The 13,287-nt window shown below is 39.3% G+C and overlaps 2 pseudogenes; one reads left to right on the top strand and one right to left on the bottom strand.

The window, feature by feature from the left end:
• Nucleotides 1-1,209: 1,209 nt before the first annotated feature.
• On the top strand, nucleotides 1,210-1,301 carry LOC115801979 (U6 spliceosomal RNA; annotated as a pseudogene).
• Nucleotides 1,302-7,366: 6,065 nt separating this feature from the next.
• Nucleotides 7,367-11,131, bottom strand: LOC111169663 (mitochondrial-processing peptidase subunit beta pseudogene; annotated as a pseudogene).
• Between the last annotated feature and the right edge of the window lie 2,156 nt (nucleotides 11,132-13,287).

The following is a 13,287-nucleotide window of genomic DNA, read 5'->3' as shown; positions in this document are numbered from 1 at the left end:
CCCATCAGTTGTCTATTTTATACGTAGTATCAATAATGTATATCTGTCAATCCCAATCTCCCAATTCCTCCCAACCCACCCCTTTCCCCCTTGGTATCCATACAAAAGGCAGTTTCTTTTTGATTGTGAATTTGAGTCGGGACTCCATGGGCCTGGGAGGGGGTCATTTTTTTTTTTAACATCTTTATTGGAGTATAATTGCTTTACGATGGTGTGTTAGTTTCTGCTGTAACACAAAGTAAATCAGCTATACTTATACATATATCCCCATATCCCCTTCCTCTTGCGTCTCCCTCCCACCCTCCCTATCCCACCCCTCTAGGTGGTCACAAAGCACCGAGCTGATCTCCCTGTGTTATGCGGCTGCTTCCCACTAGCTATCTAGTTTACATGTGGTAGTTTTGGCTGAGGCTTGAAGGATAAGCAGGAAGGGTTTTAAGGGATACCTTCTACACTGCATTGAGGCAGTATCTCTCTAGTAAAATCACCTGGGGAAGCTTTTTAGGCAACCCTCATCCCTAAATCATTGGATTTAATTATTGGATCCAAGTGTCACCTGGGCGTAAGTATTATTGAAGAGCTCCCAGGTAATTTTACTGAGCAAACAAGAGAGACAACCACAGAAGGAGCATGGGCTTTGGAGTTAGACGGCCTTGTTCTAACGCCCTGTGCCATTCGACTAGGCCCATTGTGGCGGCTGTGTCCGTGTCCCACAGCTGCTCTGTTTCCTCCTATTTCTACCAGTGCCTGGGAAGAAACCCTGCCATGGGAGAGTCCCTCCCCTTTGACAAACTTTCCTTGACTGAAAAAGCCTGGACTGGGAATCAGGAAATCTGGATTCTATCCCAGCTCCTCCACTGAGGTGCTACATGCGTGTGCTGGGTCACATAAGGAGATAAAGCAAAGACACTTGGGATTAACATTTGCAAGACATCGCGCTAGGTACTCAACGCATCTCTGGGCCTCAACGTCCCCATTGGTTGAGGTTTTTAGATCAGCATTTGTAGTCCATAAGGTCTATTTAAGAGGCCATGACCAGAATTATCTTTAAAGAATGATGTAAAGCATAATAGAAAAGTGGAGTGCACTGCATAGACTAGGGCAAGTATTGTGAAGTACAATTTTGTTTCAGTTATAAAGACATGCATTTACTGCGTCATAATGTAAAATAAAAGTCATGTTATAGGTTGTAAGTTAAAAACTTTAAGAGTACTCACGGGCAGCACATATACTAAAATTGGAAAGATACAGAGAAGATCAACATGGTGCCTGTGCAAACACATGAAGCATTCCATATTTTTTTTAACGTTACATTTTTTTTTTTTACCACAACTTTAAAAAAAGAGTTTGAGAAACATGGGATTAGATGCTCTCTGTGGACCCCTCCCTTCTGCTTTATAGCCCTTGACTACTCCAGCCTACCCTGAACCTACCTTTCTGTAACCTCCTTTTAGTTAGTACCGTGTAATTCTAGCCTATCATTTATTTCTTTTAAGAGGGAGGCAGGACAGTGTAGTAGTTAAAAGCACCTTACTGAGTTAGATAAATCTATGTTTGAATCGAATATCTTCACTTATTTGTTGAATGACCTAGAAAATATACCCAACCTCTCCTAGCCTTGGGTTTCTTATGTGGGTGATCACATCTAGGACACACAATGTTTCTAAGATTAAATATGATGCTGAAAGTCAAACTCTTAGCATGAATCATCTTGTTCACAGAAAGTGTCTGGTGCAGAACAGCAATTATTATCTGACTTCCCGTCCACCCAGATTTTAAGGCACAGTCTGCAATTTCGTGCCTGGAATATACAAAGTCATAGATACCTAATGCATAGAAAACCAAGGATTCCAGCCCCAAGCAGCCCCTCGGGCTGGAGAGCAGCCATTCTCTGTCGGCATGCCCCAGGGCCATCCAGGTCTCAGGAGGAGAGGCAGGGCGCTCTGTCCTCTACGCATGCATCCCCTTCGCTTTTCCTCTGACACGATTGGTCGAACCTGGGAAGGCAAGGCAGAAGGCAGATCCTGGCTACAATTTGCTTCAGGGATCGAAACATCCATGACATGGCAGTGCCATCCAAACCAAGACAGATGGAAAACTCAAGATCATCTGTTTCACAAGCATCTACCTGAGATGGTTTCAGATAGAAGCACAGGACAAAGAAATGAGAAAGAGCTGGTGGCCAGAATACTGAGAAAATGGGGGTAAGATTCAGACATTACACCAGGAAAAAGTGACCATTATCCAACAGTCAACAAATAAGCAACTCACTAAGTCTTAATTGCTTCACAAATACTCTGGGAACCAAAGCATTGTCTTGTAAATGATTCATTTCAGGAAGTACCCACTAATCAATTACTAGGGCTTCTGTGTAACAGTTTCCCCAGATTTGTAGGTGGTGATCCTGTGAACTGGATCGTTGATTTCAGAATGAGATAAGCTGCAATACTGGTAACTTAATCTACCTATTCCAAGTAGCTACAAAGAAATTAGCTGCCCTTAGTGGAAGCCAGCCCATTAGGAAGAGTGAAAAGAAACCCATTCATCATGAGAGAGCCTCACACCAGCCAAGTCTCCCTGGAGCATTCAGCTAAGCTGAGAAGGTGTTGATGGAGAAGGGGATAATGATCCATAAATAGATGTATGGGAAAGGAGGGGAGAGGGGAGGGAAGCCTCATGAGATTGCACAGGGGAAAAAATGGGCCTTAAAATGATAAAAATTATAGAAGTACAATATTACAAGGACTACACAAATAGTATTATAAAGAATAGGACTGTTGAAAGTAGCCCTTGATGCTACTTCTTTTTTTTGTTTTTGGAAGAAAACTTGCTTTGAAATTGTATGGTGAAAAAGAAAAGAAAATGTATGTGAATAATGTAGCCCCACCTAAAAATATGTTGCTAACACAATGGTTTTTCAGGAAAGAAAAAGCAAGGATGCCTGGAAATAGCTGCATCTAATCAGCCCCCATCCCAAGCAATCAACTGAAGTCCAGGAAATTCCATATGTAACCAGAAGAATAGACATCCTGGAGCATTTTGCCACAGTTAAGATTAGCGGAAACAGACCCCCATCAGCTCTAGTAACAAAGAAGAATTAAAGGTGAAGAAACTGCTGTGGGTCCCTGTGCCTCCCTTCTGGGAAGGTGGTGGCCAGTGCGTGGGGGAGAAGGATGGGAATTTGGACAGAGGCAGTGGCCCTGGCTGTCCCCACAGCCTATTGTTCTGAAACCACCCCTTCAGCGTGGCTCAGAGCAGTATTTTTCTCCAGGGAAAATAATTAAACAACAGTGGCTGGAGCTCAGCTTATCCTCCTGTCTTATCCTCACAATCATTAAAAATGTTTGTTAACATAGCAATAGTTTATGATTAGCACTTTTGGGGTCTTAAGAAATCCTTCTCTACCCAAAGGTCATAAAGATGTTCTCCTGTACTTTATCCTAAAAGATTTAAAGTTTTCCCTTTCACAATGAATTCCTCCTTCTCTATGGACTTGAAAGTCACCAAATGCACAAACCGAAAAGGGAAAAATGAATAAATTTCACTTCATTAAAATTAATAACTTCTGCTTGCCAAAAATATCATAACGATAAGCCACAAACTCAGAGAAAATCTTGATACCACATCTGACAAAGGACTAGGATGAAGAATAATCAAAGAATGGCTGCAACCCAGTGAAAAAATATCCAAAAAACATGATAAGGTAATTCACAAAAAGAAATATAGATGACTATTCAAGATATTAAAAGATTCTTTTTTTTTTTTTTGACGTGTCACATGGCTTGTGGGAGCTTAGTTCCCCCGACCAGTGACTAAAGCCTCAGCTTTGAAAGCATGGAGTCCTAACCACTGGACCTCCAGGAAATTCCCAAAAGATTCTTAACTTTCTTAACAATCAGGGAAATGCACATTAAAATCATCATAATGGGGCTTCCCTGGTGGCGCAGTGGTTGAGAGCCCGCCTGCTGATGCAGGGGACACGGGTTCGTGCCCCGGTCCGGGAAGATCCCACATGCCACGGAGTGGCTGGGCCCGTGAGCCATGGCCGCTGAGCCTGCGCGTCCGGAGCCTGTGCTCCGCAACGGGAGAGGCCACAACAGTGAGAGGCCTGCATACCGCAAAAAAAAAACAAAAAAACATCATAATGAGATATTATTTTACATCTACTAGATGAAAAAAAAAAGAAGTCTGATAATACTGTGTTGGTGAGGATGTGGAAAAGCCGAATCTTATATGCTGCTGTTGGGTTGTAAAATAGTACAATTTCTTTGGAAAACAACTTGGCACTATCTAAAACAAGTAAAGATCACATTTCTATGACCCAGCAATTCCACTTCAAGTGGAAGTGTGGAAACTCTTGCGTATGTGCTCTAGGAGACATGTATAAGACTGTTAATAGAAAGAAGCACAATCCATATTAGCAAAAACACATATGCTAAATGCAAACACAGCTGAGCACCATTGTTTGGGGATGCCTACATTGTAGTCTACTATTTTTAAAAAGCAAGAGATGATAACACAAAATTCAGGAAAGTGGTTATGTTTGAGGGGAAGGCAGGAGGGTGGGAAAAGGGGAGGAAGACACAGCCAGTTATAATCATATTTTTAATGTTGGGAATCTTCTGTTGGCCAGTGACTTTACATATATTACACATATTCCATGGTAGGCACAGAATATTTCATAATAAATTTCTTTTAATTTGTTACGAAAAGAAAGGGGTGAACAAAGAACAGAAATCTCTAATGGCTCAGTGTCAAGGAAAACATGAGATCTTGATAACATCAGTCTCACCAAAATAAGAGGGGAACGGTACTCAAGAAGTGATGGATTGCTCTCTGTCGGGGAGGGTCTGCATAATTTGTGTGTCTGTGGAGGTCCTCCCAGAACATGGGCAGCTGGCCTAGTGACCAGGACTGGTGCCCAGGGTTACACCCTATTACTCAGGTTGGCAAGTGGCCTGGTGGGCAAGCGGTGATCAGCTATGGAAAAGATATGCCACTTAGCACATGAATGTTGTATGTGGCAAGATCTATTATAGATGATTTTCCCTGCAGAAAACTGAGGGCTGTTCTGGGGCAAGGCCGTTTGGTCTAATATTAGGGATACCCTACTTTCTACCTTGACTGCATGAATTTGACATTGAACCAAGGCTGTTTTTCCAACAGTTGGCATTTTGAATTGTTATTTGAAAGACTCAATACTCGGGTCTTGGCACTGTAAGGACTTTGTAACCGTAACACTACTCATATATCTACAACCATTTTTTTGGTTGTTATTTCTATCTTTAATATATTTGAGTCTTACCTATTCTCCCAAAAGGATTATAAAGTTATCCAGGTGGCAGGATTTTCTAAAGCCCTGTTTTGTCCGTCCTTGCTGCCAAAAACTTGGCAAAATAAGGGCTTAATAGGTTTTTTAGTTTGAAAAAATTATAAAGTCCCAAGAAGTTTCAAAAATAGTAGAGAGGTGCCACATACTCTTCATTCAGTTTCCCCCAGTGATTATACCTTACATAACTATGGAACAATGTCAAAACTAGGAAACTGATATTGGTACAATGTGTGCCCTCCATGTTGCTGCAAATGGCAATTTTTTTCTTTTTTATAGCTGAGTAGTATTCCATAGTGTGTATATGTGTGTGTGCACTTTATCCATTCATCTGTTGATGGACACTTAAGTTGCTTCCATATCTTGGCAAGTGTAAATAATGCTGCTATGAACATTGGGGTGCATGTATCTTTTTGAATTATTGTTTTTGTTTTTTTCAGATATATTCCCAGGAGTGGAATTGCTGTGTCATATGATAATATCACTCTAGGTTGGTGATTATTTCCTCTCTGCTTTAAAAAAAATTCCATTACATTTTTTTACATGTAGCTGGCCAGTTTTCCCAGCATCATTTATTGAAGAGACTGTCTTTCCACCATTGTGTAGTCTTGCCTCCTTTGTCGTAGATTGACCATAGGTGCATGGGTTTATATCTGGGCTTTCTATACTGTTCCACTGATCTATATTTCTATTTTTGTGCCAGTACCATAACTTTTTTGATGACTATAGTTTTGTCTTATAGTCTGAAGTCAGGGAGCTTGATTTCCTCCAGCTCCATTTTTCTTTCTCAAGATTGCTTTGGCTATTTGGGGTCTTTTGTGTCTCCATACAAATTTTAAGATTTTTTGTTCTAGTTCTGTGAAAATGCCATTGGTAATTTAATAGGGATTGCATTGAATCTGTAGACTGCCTTGTGTAGTATAGTCATTTTGACAATACTGGTTTTTTCAATCCACAAACATGATATATCTTTCCACCTGTTTGCGGCTTCTTTGATTTCTTTCATCAGTGTCTTATAGTTTTCAGAGTACAGGTCTTTTGTCTCATTAGGTAGGTTTATTCCTAGGTATTTTATTCTTTTTGATGTAATGGTAAATGGGATTGTTTCTTGAATTTCTCTTTCTGATCTTTCAGTATGGAGGTTCCTTAAAAAACTAAAAATAGAACTACCATATGATGCAATCCCACTCCTGGGCATATATCTGGAGAAAAACATGGTCCAAAAGGATACATGCACCCCAATGTTCATTGCAGCACTGTTTACAATAGCCAAGACATGGAAGCAACCTAAATTTCCACTGACAGAGGAATGGAGAAGGAAGATGTGGTACATATATACAATGGAATATTACTCAGCCATTAAAAAGAATGAAATAATGCCATTTGCAGCAACATGGATGGACCTAGAGATTGTCATACTGAGTGAAGTGAGTCATACAGAGAAAGAGAAATATCACATTATATCCCTTACATGTGGAATCTAAAAAGAAATGATATAAATGAACTTATTTACAAAACAGAAACAGACTCACAGACTTAGAGAACGAACTTATGGTTACTGGGTGGTGGGGGAAGGATGAGGGGAAGAGATAGTTAGGGAGTATGGGATCAACATGTACACACTGCTATATTTAAAATGGATAACCAACAAGGACCTACTGAATAGCACAGGGAACTCTGTTCAATGTTATGTGGCAGCCTGGATGGGAAGGGAATCTGGCAGAGAATGGATACATATATATGTATGGCTGAGTCACTTTGCTGTGCACCTGAAACTATCACAACATTATTAATTGGCTATACTCCAATATAAAATTAAAAGTTTTTTTAAAAGTAAAAAAAAAAAAATCCATTATATTCTGATTTTCATAGTGCCTACTGGGAAATCAGATGGCAACCTAATTTGTTCCTTTGTCAGTAATCTGTGTTTTTCTCTGGTTGTCTTTAAGATTGTCTTTCTTTTTCTTTTATTCTCTTTCCTTCCTTTTCTCCTTTCTTCTCTCCCTCCCCCCTTCTTTCTTCCTCTCCTTCTTTTGGAATTCTGCTGTATCATTGCAATATATCTGTCTAGCCTTGTATTTCCTTTTATTTATTCTGATAGGGATTCACTGGGTTTCCTAAATCTGAAGATTTCTGTTTCTGTAAATTCATGAAAATTCTTAGTCAACACCTCTTTGAATATTGCCTTATTCTCAGTTTTTCTATTATCTCTTTCTTGTACTCTGATTAGGTATATGTTAGATATCTTAACTATAGTCCCTATGTCTTCTTTTCCAAATATATTTAATTCCAAATACTTGTTCATTTCTTTTTTTTATAAAGTTAAGATTTTTAAATTTATTCATTTATTTAATTTTTGGCTGCATTGGGTCTTCACTGCTGCACGTGGGCTTTCTCTAGTTGCAGTGAGCAGGGGCTACTCTTTGTTGCGGGGCACAGGCTTCTCATTGTGGTGGCTTCTCTTGTTGCGGAGCACAGACTCTAGGCGTGTGGGCTTCAGTAGTTGTGGCACATGGACTTCAGTAGTTGTGGCTCGTGGGCTCTAGAGCATAGGCTCAGTAGTTGTGGCGCACGGGCTTAGTTGCTCTGCAGCATGGGGGATCCTCCCGGACCAAGGCTGGAACCCATGTCCCCTGCACTAGCAGGCAGATTCTCAACCACTGCGCCACCAGGGAAGCCCTGTTCATTTCTTAAAAAGAATTTATAGCTTAAAACTTGCAGATCACTATTAGTTTTATTAATAAGTATTTCTAAATATTTTGACTAAGAGCATTTTAATCACAAAAACAGCATATGTTATTGCAAGTCCAGTTAAAATCTTGCTCAGTGGAACCAACAGCAGCGATAGCTAGACCCTTATCATAAACATATTTGGCGCACACTTTTTGAACTGTCTCAGCATCTAGAGCATCAATTCCTGCTTCCAAGTCAGGGATGGGAATTCTTCTATTATAACATAACTTTTGCCTACCAATATCTTCACCATGGAGTTGAACCTCAGAGTTGCAAAAACATGTTTTGTTTCTAGAAGAATTTTTGTGCTACTTTACTTTCAGTGACACTTATACAGAGTCACATGTATTCTTTTTGAACAACATGTAGCATGCCTGCAGCAATGTCTGGTTTACAACTCATATAGAGTCCCCACAATCCTGTATCTGTGTAGCAAGTGTTGAAAGACTGGAAGCTATGGCAGAGGTTGCCACATCAGATGAGACAGGCTGGCTTACTAGTTAAATTCATTCCTCCTCTGAAATGGCAATCCTAGTTGCCAGTCAGTGTGTTTGCAACTATGAGAGAGATTGTATCAGGATGTTCCCAACCAACAGCTGCAACAGCTCTTGCAAGATGTGTCAAAGGCATCTTGTCATTCCTCAAACAAATCTCACTTTCTGTGAATTTGCAGGGAGCCAGAGTTGTTCTTTTTCCTTTGTGTGTGGAAAAAAAAAAAAAGTCATCAAAAGGAAACTTTGTTAACTTAAGCTGTTCACTATAGGAGATTCCTCCAGCCATAGCAAGGACTATTCTTAGCCTCTTATAATGTGTGGTTATATAGTCCACTAAGTCTTTATGACTTATAGATTTGATATTTTCAGTTGGTCCCCACATTGTCAATCCAAGTGCAGTATTTGATAAACTATGACATGAAGATAGTAAAAAGACAACTTCTTGTAAATTAGCTTTGATTTCGTGTATCTCTCTAAGGATTATTCTACACTTGTGCTCAGTCCCTGCTTCTGCCAATGTACTGTTTTGTGTTATATCAGCAAGAACGCTTACAGCTCTTGGCAAATCTTTAGAGAATTCTTTGGCATAATACATGATCTGCTTTCTGGAGGTATAGGTGTTGAAATGAGCACCCATGTTTTCATTTTCAAGTTCCAGATCTAATTTGAATCTCTTTTTGGTAACATTGAAGTTCATATGTTCCAGAGAATGAGCTGTTCCATTATTCTTAATTTCATGTCAAATTCCAACATCAATCCAGAGACTCACTGTACATATTGACAATCCAGAGTTTTCAGAGGCCACTCTGAGTTCATTTTCCAAACATGTTACTCATGTTTCAAGAACATTCAGAGCAACTTATATAGTGGCTTGTGCATTTCTTAATCTGTTGTCTCCAAATTATAATGACAACCCAGTGGCCCCTCTGGTCAGGAGCCTTTCAGTGAAACCACAGAGCTTCTCAGTGAAACCCCAGAGCCACTGCCATACCATGGGCAACAGCATGGCTTGGACCTCCACTGCTACCATCTCTTCTCAATGTCTTTTAACTTCTGTTTTATTTTTTTGATATCTTTTTCCCTCTGCTGAATATTGAGTAATGCTTCAGTTTTGTCTTCCAGTTCATTAATATTCTCTTCCATTGTATCTAATGCTGTACCTATACACTTAGTTTCTAGTTTCATTTATTATGTGTTTTTTTTTTCACCCAGAAGTTCTATTTGGTTCTTTTTTAAAACCCACCTGACCATATTTCAAAGTATCTAGTACCTTGTTATGCTTCAAATAATCTCTTTCTTTTATTGAGTATCAAAACTACTTATTTTATATTTCTTAATTGATAATTCCAATATCATCCATTTTTGTGGCTATAATCTTACTATTTGTTATTTCTGCTTATTCTCCCTCAAATGACTTGTTTCCTCTTGTGTTTTATAATTTTTATATTTCAGTGAGTTTATAATTACCTGAGGGAACTATTTGAAGCCTTGATTTAAGGAATATTTATCCAGGAAGTCATTATGAATCTTGAATCACTTTAAATTAAATTCCAAAGTTGAGTATTTAGGGACCACTTAGGTAGTGTGAATTCTAGATTTTGGCTCTAAACCGTCATGAGGATCACTTGTAAATAGCAACTTTCAAGATAGACTCTACCCAGAGTCAATGTTGAGATAAGAAAGTTTCTTTACTATTTTCCTTTGTGGGATAGATTTTCTTCTTTTGGTTTACCTTTGCATTAAAAATGTCAGCTTCTGTGTCCTGAACTATTTAGGGATCTTTTTATGTCTTAATCTGGTTTAAGTCCTAGGCATTGTATCCCCAACCCTGCTTGAGGCCCATTAAAATAAAGAGTCTACGCCACCAGTGATAAGTTAATGACCACAGGGCCCCATTGCTTCAGGGTGGTTACCTCTGAAGATTTGTGCTTTCTTGTATTTTTAGCCTCTGATGATTTCCATCATTTTCCTGACAGCTCAAGTAAGCATTTTAACATCTTTTATCTACACATTTTTAGGTGTTGTAAGCCGAGGAAGTTCCTCATGGTATTTATTCTGTAATATTGCGAGAAGTGGAAGTTTGGGCACTATTCTTAACTACTCTAATATACAAGCTCTATTGTAAGATAAGCTGAATTGAGGAACAGATATAGTCCTCATCACTCCCCCTCACCCACCGCCAGATAAAAATCCTCTGAACCCCTCAGACGCAAACACTTGAGCTATTAGGGCCAAGTTATCATTTTACCCCCATTATAGCATGGCTGCTGCCCCAGTGAAACACTGGTTAACTTCTTCCAGTAGAAGACAAACTGAACATAAAGTGAGAAGGGACAGTGTCTGGTTCCTGGATAGGTACCCAGCATGATGTACTTACTTTGAGCTTCACAACAACCTAATGAAATGAGTAACGTTGCTTTCATTTTATAACTAAGAACACTGAACCTCAGTGATGTTAAGTAATTCATCTGAAGGCTACAGAAGGAGCCAAAATGTTCTGAAAGATCAGCCAAGCACATCCTCCTAAAGCAGGCCTTCAGTCAGAGGACCTCTGGCTTAACCATTTACTTACTCATCCAACCATTTGTGAATCCATTCAAGAAACCTTTCTTGGAGCTGGAGGAATCAGGCTCCCTGACTTCAGACTATACTACAAAGCTACAGTAATCAAGACAGTATGGTACTGGCACAAAAACAGAAAGATAGATCAATGGAACAGGATAGAAAGCCCAGAGATAAACCCACGCACATATGGACACCTTATCTTTGATAAAGGTGGCAGGAATGTACAGTGGAGAAAGGACAGCCTCTTCAATAAATGGTGCTGGGAAAACTGGACAGGTACATGTAAAAGTATGAGATTAGATCACTCCCTAACACCATACACAAAAATAAGCTCAAAATGGATTAAAGAGCTAAATGTAAGGCCAGAAACTATCAAACTCTTAGAGGAAAACATAGGCAGAACACTCTATGACATAAATCACAGCAAGATCCTTTCTGACCCACCTCCTAGAGTAATGGAAATAAAAACAAAAATAAACAAATGGGACCTAATGAAACTTCAAAGCTTTTGCACAGCAAAGGAAACCATAATCAAGACCAAAAGACAACCCTCAGAATGGGAGAAAATATTTGCAAATGAAGCAACTGACAAAGGTTTAATCTCCAAAATTTACAAGCAGCTCATGCAGCTCAACAACAAAAAAACAAACAACCCAATCCAAAAATGGGCAGAAGACCTAAATAGACATTTCTCCAAAGAAGATATACAGAATGCCAACAAACACATGAAAGAATGCTCAACATCATTAATCATTAGAGAAATGCAAATCAAAACTACAATGAGATATCATCTCACACCAGTCAGAATGGCCATCATCAAAAAATCTAGAAACAATAAATGCTGGAGAGGGTGTGGAGAAAAGGGAACACTCTTGCACTGCTGGTGGGAATGTGAATTGGTTCAGCCACTATGGAGAACAGTATGGAGGTTCCTTAAAAAACTACAAATAGAATTACCATATGACCCAGCAATCCCACTACTGGGCATATACCCTGAGAAAACCAAAATTCAAAAAGAGTCATGTACCAAAATGTTCATTGCAGCTCTATTTACAATAGCCCGGAGATGGAAACAACCTAAGCGCCCATCATCGGATGAATGGATAAAGAAGATGTGGCACATATATACAATGGAATATTACTCAGCCATAAAAAGAAACGAAATTGAGCTATTTGTAATGAGGTGGATAGACCTAGAGTCTGTCATACAGAGTGAAGTAAGTCAGAAAGAAAAAGACAAATACCGTATGCTAACGCATATATATGGAATTTAAGGGGGAAAAAAATGTCATGAAGAACCTAGGGGTAAGACAGGAATAAAGACGCAGACCTACTGGAGAACGGACTTGAGGATATGGGGAGGGGGAAGGGTGAGCTTTGACAGGGTGAGAGAGAGTCATGGACATATACACACTAACAAACGAAGTAAGGTAGATAGCTAGGGGGAAGCAGCCGCAAGGCACAGGGATATTAGCTCGGTGCTTTGTGACAGCCTGGAGGGGTGGGAGAGGGAGAGTGGGAGGGAGGGAGACGCAAGAGGGAAGACATATGGGAACATATGTATATGTATAACTGATTCACTTTGTTATAAAGCAGAAACTAACACACAATTGTAAAGCAATTATACCCCAATAAAGATGTTTAAAAAAAAAAAAAAAAAAAAAAAAAAACAATTAAGATTACAATTAAAAAAAAAAAAAAAAAAAAAAAAAAAAGAAACCTTTCTTGATAACTTACCATGTGTATGACACTGTGCTAGACACTGACCTACAAAAATGAATAAGACAAAGAGCTTACATTCTCATATGGGAAGACACAGAAACAATTATTTTATAGTGCAGTAAGTTAAATGCTAGGAGTTATGAGAACATTGGGAAGGGCATCACCCCTGAAACCAGCTCATGTATAGTTTGGGGGTGGAAAAAGGGAAGTTGGTTGCTGACTAAAATGAGTAGTGAAGTAGAGGTAGGCACATCAGTAACAAGTGAAGGAGCAGTCTTTCTTCTTTCAGGAGCTGACTGTTCTTTTTTCTAAAAAGAGGGACATTAGAACTCAAAATGATTGTCTTGAAGAAGGGTTTATTCTTTCCAGTTACCAAGAGCAAAAACTGTTGCAGTACAGGATCAGCTTACTTGCTGGTTGGGACAGATCAGTGATGGCTTGGTT

This window comes from Delphinapterus leucas, chromosome 5 (genome assembly GCF_059928025.1).
Source record: "Delphinapterus leucas isolate spDelLeu-1000000601 "Yukka" chromosome 5, BTC_Dleu_Yukka2, whole genome shotgun sequence".
NCBI classification, from domain to species: Eukaryota; Metazoa; Chordata; class Mammalia; order Artiodactyla; family Monodontidae; genus Delphinapterus; species Delphinapterus leucas.
This window is presented reverse-complemented; position numbering and strand designations above follow the sequence as displayed.